The following is an 18,375-nucleotide window of genomic DNA, read 5'->3' as shown; positions in this document are numbered from 1 at the left end:
GAGAGCAGAGAGGCAGGACTGGGAGGGTGGTGGGAGCACACCCTCATAAAAATAGGCAGAAGGCATATGGGATAAGGGGTTTTGAGGGGGAATGGGAGAGGAGGTAACATTGAAAGGTAAATAAGTAAAATATCCAATAAAAAAACAGACACTGTGTCTGGCCAAAAAAAAAATAGTTTACTTATTTCAAATTATTTTCAAAAGTTTCTAGGAGATGTTAATTGGCTAAGATCTTTTTTTTAAATTTTATTTTATATTTTATTTACATTTCAGATGCCATCCCTTTCCCCAATTCTCCTCCCTAGAAAACACCTGTCCCATGCAGCCTTTTCCGTTTTGCTTTTATACATTTTTAAAAAAATGTTAATCAAAGGCTTTATACGTTTGGTAATGCTCAATCAGAGGTAACCCAATACCCAACCTACACATATAAACTAACTTTGACTGGTGGAGACATGTTCTGAGCCCCTCCTTGTCCCCTTTGCCCGTGAAAAAGGACACGTGAGGCAATGTTCGAGTGGTTACTACAACGAGGCTTTACTTCTTGTATAAGCAGAAGTGGAAAGATGGAAAGCCCGGAAGAGGCACTGCTTAAATACACCCTAGAGTGACGTGTTCACTTCTGATTGGCTGTTCACTCATTACCCATAATGCGCCCTGGGATGGGCAGAGACTTTTGGTGAGCTTTTTGCCTTTTGCACCTGCGCAGTCAGTTGTTTACTAGTGGGAGGACAGGATGCCCGCGCCATCTTGGAATGGCAGAATGTATCACGCTAACTGCGGTTTCCTACAGAGACACCTGAACATCTGCCTCCATGCCCCACTCTCTTTCTCTTTCTTTCTCTCTCTCATCACCTAGCTTCTTTTCTCCTTCATCTTCTCCTCTCCTTACTCCATCTCTTCCTCTTGGTACTCCTTCCCACTTAGCTCCTCCTACATATCACTCTTCCTGTTAAAGTAAAACTTTTCTCTCACAATACAATTAGAGCATACTTATTCTTAATTGTTCCAGTGAGGTACAAGATAGTCCTAATACCCAGTCCATCATTTTGTTGACTAACCAGAACCTCTGTCATCGCTCCTAACTGAAACACTTAGTTTTGATCCTGGCTTTTTTCTTGGCTTTAGAATGAATGTCAGCTGAAAACCATCTACTCAGATCTCTTCTCTCAAAATAAATAGCCAGGATTGGCTATGAGACTATAGGTCTGCAACCCTGTCAGAAACCCAGAATGACTGAGTTAACTGAAATTATGGGAAGCACTAAACATAGCTTCTAAAACTTAGCTGATTTATAGAGACCGTTGAACACCTGGAAAGCCCCTATACTACCGAACATTGGAGCATCAAATCTTCAGTCTTCTAGCCCAGAATTATCTGACAGACCTTAGTGATGCAGAATTATTAAGGGCTGAATTCTCTGTCTTGGGAGATATAATCAGTCGACTATTCTGCAAATGTGTCCTTTTCTGGACAGTAATTTGTTTGTAGATGGAAAGAGGCAATTCTTGCCTAGTGGCTATCTCCCCACAACTGGAGTAACTCCAAAGATGCTCAATTTCTTCTTAGAATCCAAGACAGGAAGCTGTCAGGAGCAGATAGCTCTCTAATCAAAATGAATATTAATATATAAATGTTTGTAATGTCAATTCTGTGAACTTCTGATGTTTTGAAAACCAACTTTCCATGTAAGGTAACCTAGACTGTTGTCTGTTAACTCCTCTCAGCTATTTCTAAATAAAATATGGAAAACATTCTAGCAATAAACTCAAAGCTATGAATTTGCTATAGTCCCTTAACCCATAGGCTAACTGTCCCAAATCAGTTACAAAAGTTAAAAAAGGACTGGGTCTAAGCCTTGTATTCCTAAATGTGTTATACAGGCACAATGGCCACGAGAGTATCAGTATTCATCTCACTTTTATATCAATAAGAAGCTCGTATCAATCAAAACCTTAAATTTGAAATCAAAGTAAATTTTGTACCATTTAAGAAATTATAACTTCATCTTGATATTAATTATACAGATTTCTACCAATAGGTTATAGCTATGAAATAAGTCCTAGCTAATCTTTGCTGTTCCAACAAAACCACTACTTTCCCCTAGAAAGACAGACCATTATTAACCACCTTAGTCCCCAAGCCCAGGGAATAGGGGCGCTGACTCTTCTTTAACTTCTTGAAGCTTTTTTCGGGCATTGAGATATTAGAAGAGGGGTTGGGGGGAAGAGTAAATTGATAAGCCTCTGACAATGTGTCTTCACTGCATCCAAATGGAATTCCAGGACATCGGATGTTTGGGCAGGTCTGCTCAGTATGCTTGATGAGTAGATACACCAAGACTGTGTATACTGCAATATACAATTCTCAGAACAAGTTTTAGTATCAAGAAAAAAAAAATTCCCACCCCCAGGGGGCTGACATTTTTTTTTAAGATGTTGGTTCTGACAACTTTTTTTTTTTGCTTGTTAAAATTGGTTGTAGTATTTACGTTTCAGATTTTATCCCCTTACCCTACTTCCTCCCACCACCCAGAAACCTCCTATCCCATCCCCCCTCCTCATGCTTCTATGAGGCAGTGCCTGCACCTACTCCCCACTATCCCCTCCCCACCCTCACATCCCCCCCCCCAACTCTGTGTCCATTTTTTTATGGGACCAAGAAACTCCTTTTTCACCTATGCCCAACAAGGCCATCCTCCCCTACATATACCGCTGGAGTCATGGGTCCCTCCCTATGTGCTCCCAGGCTGGTGGTTTAGACCCTGGGGGGCTCTGGTTGTTTGGTATTATTGCTTTCCTCCTGGGGTCATAAACCCTTTTTGCTCCTTCAGTCTTCTCTCTAAGTTCTCCATTGGGAAACCCCTGATCATATCAGTGGTTAACTGTGAGCATTGTCCTCTGAATGTGTTAGTCTTTGGCAGACCTCTAAGGAGACAGCTATATCATGTTCCTGACAGCATGCACTTCCAGCCATCCACAACAGTGTTTAGCTTAGGTGACTGTACATGGGATGAATGCCCAGGTGGAATGGTTTCCTGATGGCCCTGCCTTCAGTTTCTGTCCCATGTTTTGTTTCCATATTTGCTCCCTTGAACATTTTTGTTACTTGTTCTAAGTAGAACTGAGGCATCCACTCTTGGTCTCCCTTCTTCAAGAGCTTCATGTGGTCTGCAGGTTGAGTCTTTGCTATTCCAAGCTTTTGGGCTAACATCCGCTTAACAGTGAGTAAATACCATGAGTGTTCATTTGTGATTGGGTTAACTCACTCAGGATGATAGTTTCTAGATCCATCCATTTACCTAAAAATTTCTCGAATTCATTATTTTTAATAGCTGAGTAATACTCCATTGTGTAGATGTACCACATTTTTTGTATCCATTCCTCTGTTGAGGGACATGTTGGTTCTTTCCAGCTTCTGGCTATTATAAATAAGGCTGCTATGAACATAGTGGAGCATATGTCCTTATTATATGTTGGAGCATCTTCTGGGTATATGCCCAGGAGTGCTACAGCTGGATCCTCAGGTAATGCTATGTCCAATTTTTTGAGGAACCTCCAGACTGATTTCCAGAGTGGTTGTACCAGCTTGCAATCCCACCAACAATGGAGGAGTGTCCTGCTTTCTCTGCATCCTTGCCAGCATCTACTATCACCTGAGTTATTTATCTTAGCCATTCTGATTGGTGTGAGGTGGTATCTCAGTATTGTTTTGATATGCATTTCCCTGGTGACTATGGATGTTGAGCATTTCTTAAGGTGGTTCTTAGCTATTCAAGTTTCCTCTGTTGAGAATTCTTTGTTTAGCTCTGTACCCCATTTTTAATAGGGTTATATGGTTGTCTGGAGTCTAATTTCTTGAGTTCTTTGTATATCTTGGATATTAGCCCTCTATTGGATGTAGGATTGGTTAAGATCTTTTCCCAATACGTTGGTTGCCATTTTGTCTTATTGACAATGTCCTTTGCCTTACAGAAGCTTTGCAATTTTATGAGGTCCCATTTGTCAATTCTTGATCTTAGAGACTAAGCCATTGGTGTTCTGTTCAGGAACTTTTCCCCTGTGCCTAGGTATTTGAGGGTCTTTTCCACCTTCTCTTCTATTAGTTTCAGTGTATCTGGTTTTAAAATAAGGTCTTTTATCCACTTGATTTGAGCTTTGTACAAGGAGATATGAATGGATTGATTTGCATCCTTCTACATGTTGACCTCAAGTTGAACCAACACCATTTGCTGAAAATACTGTCCTTTTTCCACTAGTTGGTTTTAGCTCCTTTTTCAAAGATTAAGTGAACATAGGTGTGTGGGTTCATTTCTGAATCTTCAATTCTATTCCATTGATCTTCCTGCTTGTCTCTGTACCAAATACCATGCAATATTTTATTACTATTGCCCTGTAGTATAGTTTGAGGTCAGGAACAGTGATTCCCCAAGAAGTTCCTTTGTTGTTGAGAATAGTTCTTGCTATTCTGGCTTTTTTGTTGTTCCAAATAAATTTGCAAATTGCTCTTTCTATCTCTATGAAGAATTGATTTGGAATTTTGATGGGGATTGCACTGAATCTATAGATTGCTTTTGGCAAGATGGCAATTTTTACTAAATTAATCCTGCCAATCCAGGAGCATGGGAGATCTTTCCATCTTCTGAGATCTTCTTCCATTTCTTTCTTCAGAGACTTGAAGTTCTTGTCATACAGATTTTTCACTTGCTTAGTTAGATTCACTCCAAGATATTTTATATTATTTATAACTATTGTGAAGAGTGTCATTTCCCTAATTTCTTTCTCAGCCTGTTTGTCTTTCAAGTATAGGAAGGCTACTAATTTGTTTGATTTGATTTTATATCCAGACACTTTACTGAATTTGTTTATCAGGTTTAGGAGTTCTCTGGTGGAAGTTTTAGGGTCACTTAAGTATACTATCATATCATATCGTCTGCAAATAGTGCAATTTTGACTTCTTCCTTTCCTATCTGTATCCCTTTGACTTCCATTTGTTGTATAATCCCTCTAGCTAGGATTTCCAGTACTATATTGAATAGGTAAGGTGAGAGTGGGCAGCCTTGTCTAGTCCCTGATCTTAGTGGGATTGCTTCAAGTTTCTCTCCATTTAGTTTGATGTTGGCTACTGGCTTGCTGTATATTGCTTTTACTATGTTTAGGTATGGACCTTGAATTCCTAATCTTTCCAAGACTTTTAACATAAAGGGATGTTGTATTTTGTCAAATGCTTTCTCAGCATCTAGTGAGATGATCATGTGGTTTTTTTTTCTTTGAGTTTATTTATGTAGTGGATTACATTGATGGATTTCCGAATATTGAACCATCCCTACATTCCTGGGATAAAGCCTACTTGATCATGATGGATGATTGCTTTGATGTGTTCTTGGGTTCGGTTTGTGAGAATTTTATTGAGTATTTTTGCAACAATATTCATAAGAGAGATTGGTCTGTAGTTCTCTTTCTTTGTTGGGTCTTTGTGAGGCTTAGGTATGAGCGTAATTGTAGTTTCATAGAATGAATTGGGTATTCTTCCTTCTGTTTCTATTCTGTGGAATAGTTTGAAGAGAATTGGTATTAGGTCTTCCTGGAAGGTCTGATAGAATTCTGCACTAAAACCATCTGGCCCCAGACTTTTTTTGGTGGGGAGATTTTTAAATGACTGCTTCTATTTCTTTAGGGGTTATGCAACTGTTTAGATGGTTTATCTGCTCCTCATTTAACTTTGGTACCTGGTATCTATCTAGAAAATTGTCCATTTCATCCAGATTTTCCAATTTTGTTGAGTATAGGCCTTTGTAGTAGGATCAGATGATTTTTTTAATTTCCTGTGTTTCTGTTGTTAAGTTTCCCTTTTCAGTTCTGATTTTATTAATTTGAGTACTGTCTCTACGCCCTTTGGTTAGTCTGTCTAATGATTTGGCTATCTTGTTGATTTTCTCAAAGAACCAGCTCCTGGTTTTGTTGATATTTTGTGTAGTTCTTTCTGTTTCAACTTGGTTGATTTCGGCCCTGAGTTTGATTATTTTCTGTCGTCTACTCCTCTTGGGTATATTAGCTTCTTTTTGTTCTAATGCTTTCAGGTGTGCTGTCAAGTTAATAATGTATGCTCTTTCCATTTTCTTTTTGTGGGCACTTAGAGCTTTGATTTTTCCTCTTAGTACTGCTTTCATGGAGTCCCACAGATATGATGTGTCTTCATTTTCATTTAAATCTAAAAAGTCTTTAATTTCTTTCTTTATTTCTTCCTTGACCAAGTTACCATTGAGTAGAGCATTGTTCAGTTTCCATGTGTATGTGGGCTTTCCGTTGTTTTTGTCCATGTCAAAGACGAGTCTTAGTCCCTGGTGGTCTGATAGGATACAAGGGATCATTTCAATCTTTTTGTATCTGTTGAGGCCTGTTTTTTTGACCAATTATATGGTCTATTTTTGAGAAGACACCATGAGGTGCTGAGAAAAAGGTATATTCTTTCATTTTAGGATGAAATGTTCTATAGATGTCAGTTAAGTCCAATTGGTTCATAACTTCTGTTAGTTTCATTGTGTCTTGGTTTAGTTTCTGTTTCCATGATCTGTCTATACTTGAGAATGGGGTGTTGAAATCTCCCACTATTATTGTGTAGGGTGCAATGTATGCTTTAAGCTTTAGTAAAGTGTCTTTTATGTATGTGGGTGCCCTTGCATTTGGGGCATAGATGTTCAGAATTGTGAGTTCCTCTTGGTACATTTTTCCTTTGATGAATATGAAGTGTCCTTTTTTATCTTTTTTGATTACTTTTGGTTGAAAAACGATTTTATTTGATATTAGAATTGCTACTCCCGCTTGCTTCTTGGGACCATTTGCATGGAAGATTATTTTCCAACCTTTTACTCTGAGGTAGTGTCTGTCTTTTTCACAAAGGTCATTTTCCTGAATGCAGCAAAATGTTGGGTCCTGCTTATGTATCCAGTCTGATAGTCTATGTCTTTTTATTGGAGAATTGAGTCCATTGATATTAAGAGATATTAAGGAAAAATGAATGTTGTTTCCTGTTATTTGTGTTATTGGCAGTGAAATTATGTTTGTGTAGCTACCTTCTTTTAGGGTTGTTGGAAGATTACTTTCTTGATTTTTCTAGGTTGTAGTTTCCCTCCTTGTGTTGATGTTTTCCACTAATTATCCTTTGAAGTGCTGGATTTGTGGGAAGATATTGTGTAAATTTGGATTTGTCGTGGAATATTTTGGTTTCTCCGTCAATATTTATTGAGAGTTTTGCTGGGTATAGTAGTCTGGGCTGGCCTTTGTGTTCTCTTTGGGCCTGTTGATATCAGTCCAGGATCTTCTGGCTTTTATAGTCTCTGGTGAGAAATCTGGTGCAATTCTTATAGGTCTGCCTTTATATGTTACTTTGCCTTTTCCCCTTACTGCTTTTAATGTCTTCTCTTTGTTTTGTATATTTGATGTTTTGATTATTATGTGACGAGAGGTATTTCTTTTTTGGTCTAGTCTGTTTGGGGTTCTTTAGACTTGTTGTATATTTAAGGACATCACTTTCTTTAGGTTAGGGAAGTTTTCCTCTATAATTTTGTTGAAGATATTTACTGGCCCTTTAAGTTGGGAGTCTTCACCTTCATCTATACCTATTATCCTTAGGTTTGGTCTTCTCATTGTGTCCTGGATTTCCTGGAAGTTTTGTGTTAGGAGTTTTTTTACATTTCACATTTTCTTTGACCGTTGTGTCTATGTTTTCCATGGTATCTTCTGCACATGAGATTCTCTCTTCTATCTCTTGTATTCTGTTGGTGATGCTTGCGTCTATGACTCCTGATCTTTTTCCTAGGTTTTTTATCTCCAGGGTAGTCTCCCTTTGAGATTTCTTTATTGTTTCTACTTCAATTTTTAGATCCTGGATGATTTTGTGTAATTCCTTCACTTGTTTGGCTGTGTTTTCTTGCATTTCTTTAAGGGCTTCTACCTGTTTACCTGTGTTCTACTCAAATTCTTTGAGAGTGTTCTTTATGTCCTTTTTAAAGTCCTCCATCATTATCATGAGAAGTGATTTTAATTCTGACTCCTGCTTTCCTGGTGTGATGTGGTGTTCATGGTGGGGGAACTGGGTTCTGGTGATACCAAGTAACTTTGGTTTCTGTTGTTTACATTCTTATGCTTGCCTTTCGCAATTTGGTTAGCTGTAGTTCTACTTGCACTCACTGGTACTGACTGGAGTCTGTCTTTCCACTTATCTTGGTTGTGTCAGAACTCCTCGGGGTACGGATGACTCTATGATCCTGAGCTCCAGCTGCTCTGGGTTCAGTGGCTCCTCTAGGACATTTCAGGATATGGTGTCTCCATGGTAGTAGACCAGCTAAGTGTTTGCTGTTCTGAATGTAGTTGCTCCTCTAGGATGCTTCAGGATATAGTGTCCCCTGCTCTGCAGCTCTGTGGGCCGTGTCCTCTCTAGGATGCCTGTAGCTCTAAGGTCCTTGATGTCTCTTGGGTACCTCTGCAGCTCTGCAGTCTGTGTTTTCCTTAGGGTGCCTCTGGACTCATTTTCCAGAGGGGAGCAGATCAGCTGGGAGACTGCTCCAGCCACCGGTATCTGGGCCAGGGGTGGCTAAGCTCTTATTTTAAGCTCTCCACCTAAGAATTTAAATCTCTGTTTAATATTCTCTAGAGAGATGCAAATCCTAATTTTCATCAACAATTAATTGATAAAAGAAGAGTAATTTTACAAAAAGTAGAAGCTATTATTAATCAAGATATTATGTAGATTGATTAGTTGTTGGCTGTTTTATAACCATCCTTTGATAAGAGAAATTATTAATATTGATTTATGTTTCTTTAAATAGTGTCTTTATAATTCTCTGAGTGTGGGAGGAGTGGCTACTGGAGCTTCTGCCCTGATTTTACAAGAACTCTGAAAAATTGACTTTAAAAACCAAAGAGGGGGAACTGTACTCCCAGAAGGAGTCACCCAGAAATAATCTCCATCATGCCTTGTTCACTTTTAATTTTTTAAATCTGAAATCTCATGGCAAATTAGCTGCTAACTGCCTCTGGTATTGCTGAAACCAATAAAAACTATGCCGCATCTATGTGGAAGGACCCTTGTACCCTTAAATGGAATGGCCCGGATCAAGTTCTCACATGGGGCTGAGGATTGATATGCCTGTTTGATACCACAGAAGGCACAGCTAAATGGCTGCCAAAAAAATTAATGAAATAAATAAATATTCCCACAAAGCCAGGCCCAATTATAAATAAGATGAATAACAATTGACATCCAGGGAAGAGAAATCTCCCTGAGACTTTCCTTCTTTTTCCTTCCCAGGCAAAAATGAATCACCCATGGTGTCTGCTGTTAGAAGTTCTAATCCTGATGCTGGCCTCTGTACTTAAACTACTCAGACCTTTGATGGGCCATTGACAAGGACATAGAACAGCTAGAGATTGACATCCCTAATCTGAAGAAATCCCTCAATTTGTTGTCTGAAGTGATCTCAAAAATTGCAAAGGACTTTATTGGACTTCATTTACTTTTTTTACAGTAGAAAAGACTGTGTACATCTCTAGACTGTATCCATCCCTTAAAGAAGAATGTTGCATTTACATAGACAATACAGTAATGGTTAAAGAAGGGTCAGAGAAGGCCTTGAGAAAAGACAGAGAGAGAAAGAGAAAGATAAGAGCTGGTACAAAAATTGGTCTTTAACCTCTCCATGGTTGTCAACTCTACTTTCTTCCATCTTGGGACCATTAATTGGGTTATTTTTGCTTATTTCTTTTGGTCCCTGGGCTTTAAATAGGCTGACTAACTTGGTGAAACAACAGATAGATAATTTGATGGCAAACCCTATTCAGATACATAATCATAAGTTAGCTATGGAGGATCATGAGCCTCAAGATGAGGTTGTTACTCTATCCAGGGTGATTCCAGAACCCATCTCCACCCAACCTAAAAGAGGGGACTTTCTCCCCTAGCCTAAACAGAGAGGGGCCACCCAGAATGCCCTCTGACTGGAGATCTGAATTCTTGCTTAGGCTGTGAGGCTAAGCACTGCAAGGGAATATAAATAAAAATTAAATATATCTTTCTGGGTTCTCTGAGGGAAAAGCCTGACTGCATAGGGGTTGATGTCAAAAGTATCCCCTCTCCAGGAAAAAGACATTGGGATGGACATGGCCCTCATGCCTCACTGGGCAACGACAGAAGACCAGAGCCATTACAAGGTCCCTTTTAATTACTGGAGGTCAGGCATCTATCACCACCTTCGAAAAATTAGAATCACAATAATACTTGGAGAAGGGAGGAGATGTCAGGGGCAGCCCTGCTTATACACTGAAGGCCCAAAATCAGCCATAGCCCTAAAATCAACAATTGGCCTGACATACATGCCTGCTAACACAAAGTCTTGGGTCTCTTTTGGAAAAACACTGAAACAGATGGCTATACGCTATTGTAAACAGGCAGCTTTGGTGAAAATTTACCAGCCTGAGTAGTCATAGACCTTGCAGATAGGTAGCCTTGGCAGATAGTACCAACTTAGACAAGGACAAGTGAATCATAGGCAGAGTCATAGTGACCTGTCCCCTGAACTCCTGAACCTTCACACAGCCGATACCCTGATCTGGAAGATATCTGTACTCCCCCCGAACACCTATGCTCCTGTGTCATCCCCTTCCCCACATCCTGCCTTTTTGTGTTTATAACCCCTGTGTGAAAAGTAAAAATTACAATTTGATTTAAAAAAAAAAAAGAATATAAAACAGAGACTTCTCTAAACGAGACACAGATACCTGAGACATACAGAAAATAGGCTCTGTGTTATTTTGCTTTGTTATTTTTTTTGCTTTGTTATTGTTTTTTTTGTGTGTGTTATTTTTCCTGCAATTTAATGTTGTTATTTATTATGTAAATGTAGAGTACAGCTTGGAGGGACTGCCACATGTCCATCAGCATGGCTACATTTTGACAAAATTGATTTACCAAATGTTGGTGGACATATGAAAGGTAAATTTTTGATACACTGTTCATGGAAATGTAAAATGATACAATTTGTATCATGTAAGATAGTTTGGCTGTTTCCTAAAAATTTAAATACATATTTTCTCTGAAAAAAAAAAGGATGGAAGCCTGAAATTTACAACTTCAAGAACTGATCGCTGCCAAAACCTGGTGGAACCTAGTTGTGGAAGCTTCCCAAGGGCTTCCTGATAAAAGCCCAGCCACCAAAACCAGAGCAAAAGCCTGACAGACCTAGCCCACGGGGCTGCAGCAGTCCTAATACATGGACTTTGTGATAAGCCACTATAGACACTGGAATTTCTTTGATAAAATAAAAACTTACACAAAGAGATATTTTATGTACTTTCAAATTACACAAATGCCTGGTAATAAAGTCTTAATAATCTAAAAAAAAATTCCACAGTTGTCAATTCACCAATAAATATGGCATCCACAATTAAGGTGCCATCTGGTTTAGTTCTGGTCAGGGTTGCATGCACGTCGATGAGCTTACCAGCAATCACTGGCTCTTTGTTCCTGTTCTTATTTGAAATTAGCTGCCATTCTAGTAACTCTATAAAGGGTTTTTATAATGATCTGTAAGTATGGTATGTAATTTATCTACTGTGCAAACATACCAGTTAGAAGCTGTGTCCGAGTGTTGTCCCTGGTTTGTGGGATTAGAGGCATGTGCCACCACTACCTTATTCAATGTAACTCCAGAATTTATTAGAAACAACTAGTTTACATAGATCTGCCTATCTCTGCTGGGATTCAAGGCCTGGGCTACCACCATGCTATTCAAATATGTTATCTTAGCTCCAAATAGGGAGAGTATAAGACTTACCTTTTGAGAAAACAGGTTTGAACTGTAGTAATATAAAAACTGTAATTTTTTGAATTTACTCAAAATACTTTAAATCTCTTTGTTTTTGATACCAAAACAACAATAAAATCCTTTTTATTTAAGAAGAAAACTGAAAAGCTAATGTCCAAGATGGTGTGGGCCATAGCATTCATATGATGTAATATCATACATCTACAGTCTAACATTTTACATGAAATAAAGACACATAGTTTAAGAAAACCCATTTTTCATCTCTTGCCAGTAAGACAAGTGTGCCTTTTGTAAATTATCCTTCAAAATTATTATCATTTTTTATTTTTACTTTTTAAATGCCTGATCACATAAAATGTACTTGTTAGTTTTTATAAGTTAGTTTGGACTGAATAGCCAAGCTGTCTGATCAACTATCACCTCTCCTTACTCAGGAAGTCTCTCCTGTTTGAATCTAATCTTTACCAACCTTGATGGTATCCACAACATTTGTTCTCCTGTGTAAACAAAGACAAAACCTCTTCCCCAATGTAACATATATCCCAGTTTCCATTCTGGGTTCAACACATCTTTGAAATATACAGTCTGATTTTAATTATCCAATGTCTTCCCACAGCTGTTGTTCCCTTCTCATTAGCATTTAAATAGGAAATTTGATAAAGCACTGTATAATCTGTCTCTGAGGGTCTTTATTACCCATTTCAGTTTATTAAGCATATATTTTAAAGTGTGACTAGATCTTTCTATAAGTGCTTGTTCTGTAGGCCTGTGTGGTATACTTGTAATATCCTTTATATTATATAATATGTTAAAAAGTTTCATTTTACTAGAAACATATGCAGAGCATTGTCAGTCTTAATTTGTATAGGTATCCCCATAATAGCCATGACTTTTAATAAATTTATGGTTAAAGAATCAGCCTTTTTAGAACTTAAAGAAATTGTGCACTGAAATCTGAGTATTTATTTATGGTATGGTGCACATACATAAATTTTCCAAATTCTGCAAAGTGAAACAAATTCATTTGTCAAATTTTATTTCTTTGGGTACCTTTTGGGTTACTTCCTGCAGGTAATGGAGTTTGGTTATAAAAAGAACAAGTAGGATATTTTCTTATAATTTCCCTGCCTTCTTGCCAAGTGAGAGAAGTATCTTTCTTCAAATCTTTGTTATTAACATGATGGTTTTTTAAATAAAATTCTAAGGCTTCTAGCACATTTCCTGTTATTAATTCATGAATTTCATCATTACCTCGTGTTAGAGGTTCTGATATGTTTTATATATGGTAGATAATTTCTATTTTTGATTGCTTGTTGTAGTTGAATGAATAGAAAAGTTAATTCTGAGTCATCCAGGATATGCTCAGCAGTTTCAACATGTGAAACAACACTTTCTGCATATTGTGAGTCAGTAACTCTATTGAGAAATTTAGGAAGATCTAATGATAATGTAAGAATGGCATATAGCTTGATCTTTTAAACTGAACCATAAGGGCTCTGAGCCACTTTACATATTTTTTCTTATTATAACATGCTTTTCCTGATTTATTTGCAACAGTATTGAATGTAATGCCTCTAGAACTTGATGTCCTTTTTTATTATATTTATTATATTTATTAGGAAGGATCCAATTAGTTCTTCTCATAAACTGAAGTCTTTCGAATTACATGTATGTGCTAAGGTTGAGCCACACTATAACTAGAAATAGGTTTTTCCAGTAAAAAATTTAATCTTTGTGTTCACAGTGTGAGCAATATCCTTCAACACTAGCGTGTACACAGCATATGAGGAAATATTTCTTCCTGTGTGCAAGCAGGAACAGCACACATTGAAGCAATGAGTAACTAGGCATTAGAGAGTTCAATTCAAAACCACAATGCACGGAGAATGAGGAAAGGGGATGGCATCTGAAGTGTAAATAAAATATCCAATAAAAAAATGAAAAAAAACCCCAAATCACAATGCAATCTCTCCCATGCTAAGATAACTGCACTAAAAAACCTCACAATGATGTAACTGAAGATGCAAAGAAATTGAAACACATTCATCAGTGAGGAAGATATAATGGTACTGGCACTTTAAGACAGGCTTTTGGTTCCTGGAATTACTACTAACTTATTAATTGCATTCCTAGGTGTGTACTGAAGAGAAATAAATGTGTCCACAAAATCCCTGATGAACATCTGTGTAAAATACTGTCATAATAGTTAAATGGTGAACATTAGAGCAAAAAATGAACTGATAAATGGGTAAACATACCATAGCATTCATATGATGTAATATTGTTGGTCAGCAGAATAAAGAATTAATATATGTGAGTGTTACTGAAACTCTAAGCTGTGCCAAGATTACATATATAGAGAGAGTATATGCTTTATCTTTTTATTTATATAAAATAGAATGAGCAGATACAGTTATAGAGTTGGGATGCATACTAGAATTTTCCAGATAGTGGGGGGAGAGAGTGAACAGAGACTCTTAATGGCTTGGGGGTCTGGTTGTGGTAATCTTTCTGGAGTAAGCACTCTAACACCAATGAGAGTAGAAGAGAGGCTCAGTCCAAGCAGTGTGTTCACACAACTGGGGTATGGCTCTCATTCCATCCCTTCATCTGAGGAAATAAAAGCAACATTTGCTTTTACATACAAGCATCACTTTAAGTAAATCTCCTTGTTGGTCTTCTCAAACTTATTCAACTTCACCTCTATCTAGAATACTGGAAAAAATAAAACTAAGGAGCTGTGACAACGCATAACATTTCATGCCAAGTGATCAAGTTTATCTTTGAATTAGTTTCAATGATATTTTTTATGTTGTCTTTATTATAACATGGTGAGTTTTACAAACCTAACATGAGGAGGCTGATTGGAGTGGTCCAAGAAGATCCCTGTTTGCACACCATTTGTCTAGCTAGTTAGTCACGTGGAGCTTCTCTAAAATGATCACCTTCTCTGTTTACATTTCCAAAGGACTGACCTAATTAGGTTCAGGTCTAGGAAACTGCAATGGAGAAATAGTACTGATGCCCTGAAAGGCACCTCCTGATGCTCTGGGATGTGCCTTTCAGATTTTCACTGAATCACATGACTTCCTATGACTACCTTGGAAATGGCAGAGTAACTTGTTTAATGTTGCTCATCACAATCTTTCAGGACTGTGTAGTTCAGGGTACAAATGAACACATTGAAAACCCATGTTATAACTGGGATGCTCTAAGAGCAACATGGTCAGATTTACAATAGAAAAAGGTGCTCCCTGCTGGTACCAATGTTCTGGATTAGTTGCTTTTCTCTTTGCTGCAACAAAATATTTTCAAAAGCAACCTAAGGAATGGAAGGGTTTTTTTGTTTGTTTTTGGGTTTTTTTGTTTGTTTGTTTTGGTTTTTTTTTTTGGCTCATGGTTAAAGCGTATGGTCCATCATGGAATAAATATGATGGTGACAGGAGCATGAGGTAGCTGGCACCTTGTCTTTGCCATCAGGAAGCAGAGACAGATGCATGCAGTGTTCTGTCCACTCACCTCTTTGGATTCATTCTGAGATACAAGCCTATGTACTGGCACTGTCCACATTCAGTGTGGATCTTCTCAACTCAATTAGTCTTGAAATGCTTTCACAGACATGCCCAGAGATTTGCTTTCTATGTGATCTTACCACGTTGACAAACAGTATTAACCCAGAGACAAAGTTGATAAAATTTGTGAAAATCATGGAACATCATCTTGATCAATAACTAAAATATTTCTGTCATCTCACTCTCCAGTAGAACTTGAGATAGATAGGTATATATATATATATATATATATATATATATATATATATATATATATATATATATATTCCCTAACCAAATATGTGAGGTACTGTGCTTATAGTTAACCCTCTCTCAGCATTCCCAGGGCAACAGCCTGTAATGGGAAGATACCTAGAGTTTCCTTTTACCATGAACTTTTTCTATTCCTCTGCTCATTTCTGAGTCTCTGTGAAATCCCAATGGTGGCCAGTCTTCCACTATCTGAGACTCTGACTGAACCAGCACCCCATGTCTTCTCTGCATACTCTTCAGTTATTTGCAGTTTCCTCAGAGGTCAACTAAGGCATTCTGAAGTCTACTGTTGTATATTCTGGCCTATAAGCAGTAACTGTTCCCACCCCACAGATGTGCACATGCCCTGCTGATCAGTATGTTCAGTCTGTGATGTTGTGTTAAGAGAGAATAATCCTGAGTATGGAACCCCTTGTTCTGTTACTCTCCATCAAGGGAGGCAATCTGAGCTTCAGTGTTCGTACATTCTGGAGTTTAGACAGAAACTCTCTGAACTGAATGCATGGCTCACAGTGCCTTCATTCTACTTCATCACTACCAGCAATACATTTTGTAAAGATGCCAGGAGCCTCCTGCATTCTTCTTTGAAAGGAACTTCAGCAGGTTGTAGCTGAGCCCACTGTTTTCCCTGTTCTCACTGAATGACTAGTGGGAAGTTCAGATTGTCCCTGCTCATAGCACTTACCCTCAGATGCATGTGTTCTACCAACTGAGACACATCACCAGTCCTTCAATAAACACTTTTGAATAAAGGAAAGCGTTGGTATGTGAGTCAACTTATAAACTTCAGTCAACTGAGGTTTCTGTTTCCCAGATGTAGTTCCCAGTGCTAAGTAGTCAGCTTTCCTGTGGGACTACCCACTGAGTAGCATTGCCAACAGCTTGTAAATAGAAACTTTTAAGTTCTTGATACAGCCATCAGGGGAAATGCAATTAAAACTATAATGCAATTCTATCTTCAGTTCCAATCACCATTACAGAACAAATAACCATCATGTGTTGTTGAAAATGTAGAAATAAAGAACTGCTTATGTATTATGAATGGGATTGTACATTAGTATAGCGCCATGGGAAACAGTATGACGATTTTTCAAAACCCCCAAACTATAGCTATCAAATGAGGTATGTGCTTCCTGTGTGTGTATCTGAAGAAAATAAGTAGACAAAAGTGACACCTATATAAATATGTGTGTTTTGACATTAGTTGAAAACCCAAAAAATGGAACCATAGGTGCTTGCCAACAAGAGATGACAAAAAAATGTCTGGGAAGTGAGGAGAGACCAGCAAGGGAACATGCATAGGACAGTAGGTGAAGTGATCAATACACAGGTTAAGCATGTCAAAATGTCACCATGAACTCTATTACTCTGGGTAATTAATGTGTTAATAATTGTAACTTTAAAATAAATAAAATGAGAGTTGTCTGCTGTGAAAGAAAACAAGAATGTTGTATTTAAAACTTATATGACAGATTTTAAAATCCTTTATATTTCCCAGTGTCAGTTGGTTTTGTCATTTTCAAGTCATGGTAAATATAATTTGAAGACAGATAAGATCTTTTCATACCAGTTCATGTTTAATATTACTGCCATTTTGTCCTGATGACCATCCCATGGGTTCACATAGGAAAGAAAAATTGGGTTTAATTTCTGCTTATTGTTGTTCAAAATTCTCTGGTACTATATATATCTAGGTCTACCCTCCAAATTTAAAAATGTGATTATTCCTTACATAATAGCACACAAATGAGACATTGTAGCATTTCCACCAAATTGCACGTGGACATATTAGAGTGATGCAAATTGGCAAGAGGGAATTACATGGAGAAAATTATGAAAGGGCATTAACATCCATGTTCTCTTCTGTTTCCTTGCAATCCAGATGGGACCATGTGAAGTTGTTACTTCTCACTCCCTTTGCAAGCTAAGGAGAGCTGCAGGTTTCTGAGGTCCTCTTCAAAGCTGTTAAATGCATCCCACAATATATGGATGCTAGTAGTAATACTCTGAACCATAACATCAGAGACTTGGTGGTTGTGGTTGTTGTGAAGCAGAAGAGATAGGCATTTTGAGGGCACACTTCCTCCAAAGTATGGCTAAGCTTGTGCACGTAAGGTGTCTCTTGATAGACTCCCTGGGATTTCTCGACCTGCATGTTCCCAAGAGAAATGATTGAGCTACATCACCAGTCCTGTAATACTGCTCCACTCATAAACCCTTATTTACTGAGGCTCTGTTCCCACAATGTCTCCAGTGCTAAGTAGTCAACTCTCCTGTTGTGCTAGTCATCAAGGAGCACCTTGAAACCTGCATCTGATCTAACAGAGAAACACACAGGATTCCTGATTCCCTAGCTGTAGATGCTGAGACATTTCTATCAGCACAATTAGTGCTGACACCTTGGATTGAAATGTATATCAAGAAAAAATTATGTGTATGTGTGTTATTTCTGAGAGTTAATGTTTAATCAAAGTGCATTGCCACAGTCCTGGGTTTGATATGAGCACCAGCCAAAAATGCACATACAAAAACCATTTTGTTTCTGTGTTTTTGTGATAAGACCCAAGACTTCAACATTATCATTGGTTGGTGGCATTATTCTTATGAAATACAGAGTAGGCACTTTAACATCCTGGAGATAGGCACCCTGGATACTACCTAATGATATAAAAATTAATAACGTTTTAGTTTGTTATAATATTCTTTTATTTCCAAAATGAACCACAAATA

Source organism: Arvicanthis niloticus, chromosome 4 (genome assembly GCF_011762505.2).
Source record: "Arvicanthis niloticus isolate mArvNil1 chromosome 4, mArvNil1.pat.X, whole genome shotgun sequence".
NCBI classification, from domain to species: Eukaryota; Metazoa; Chordata; class Mammalia; order Rodentia; family Muridae; genus Arvicanthis; species Arvicanthis niloticus.
This window is presented reverse-complemented; position numbering follows the sequence as displayed.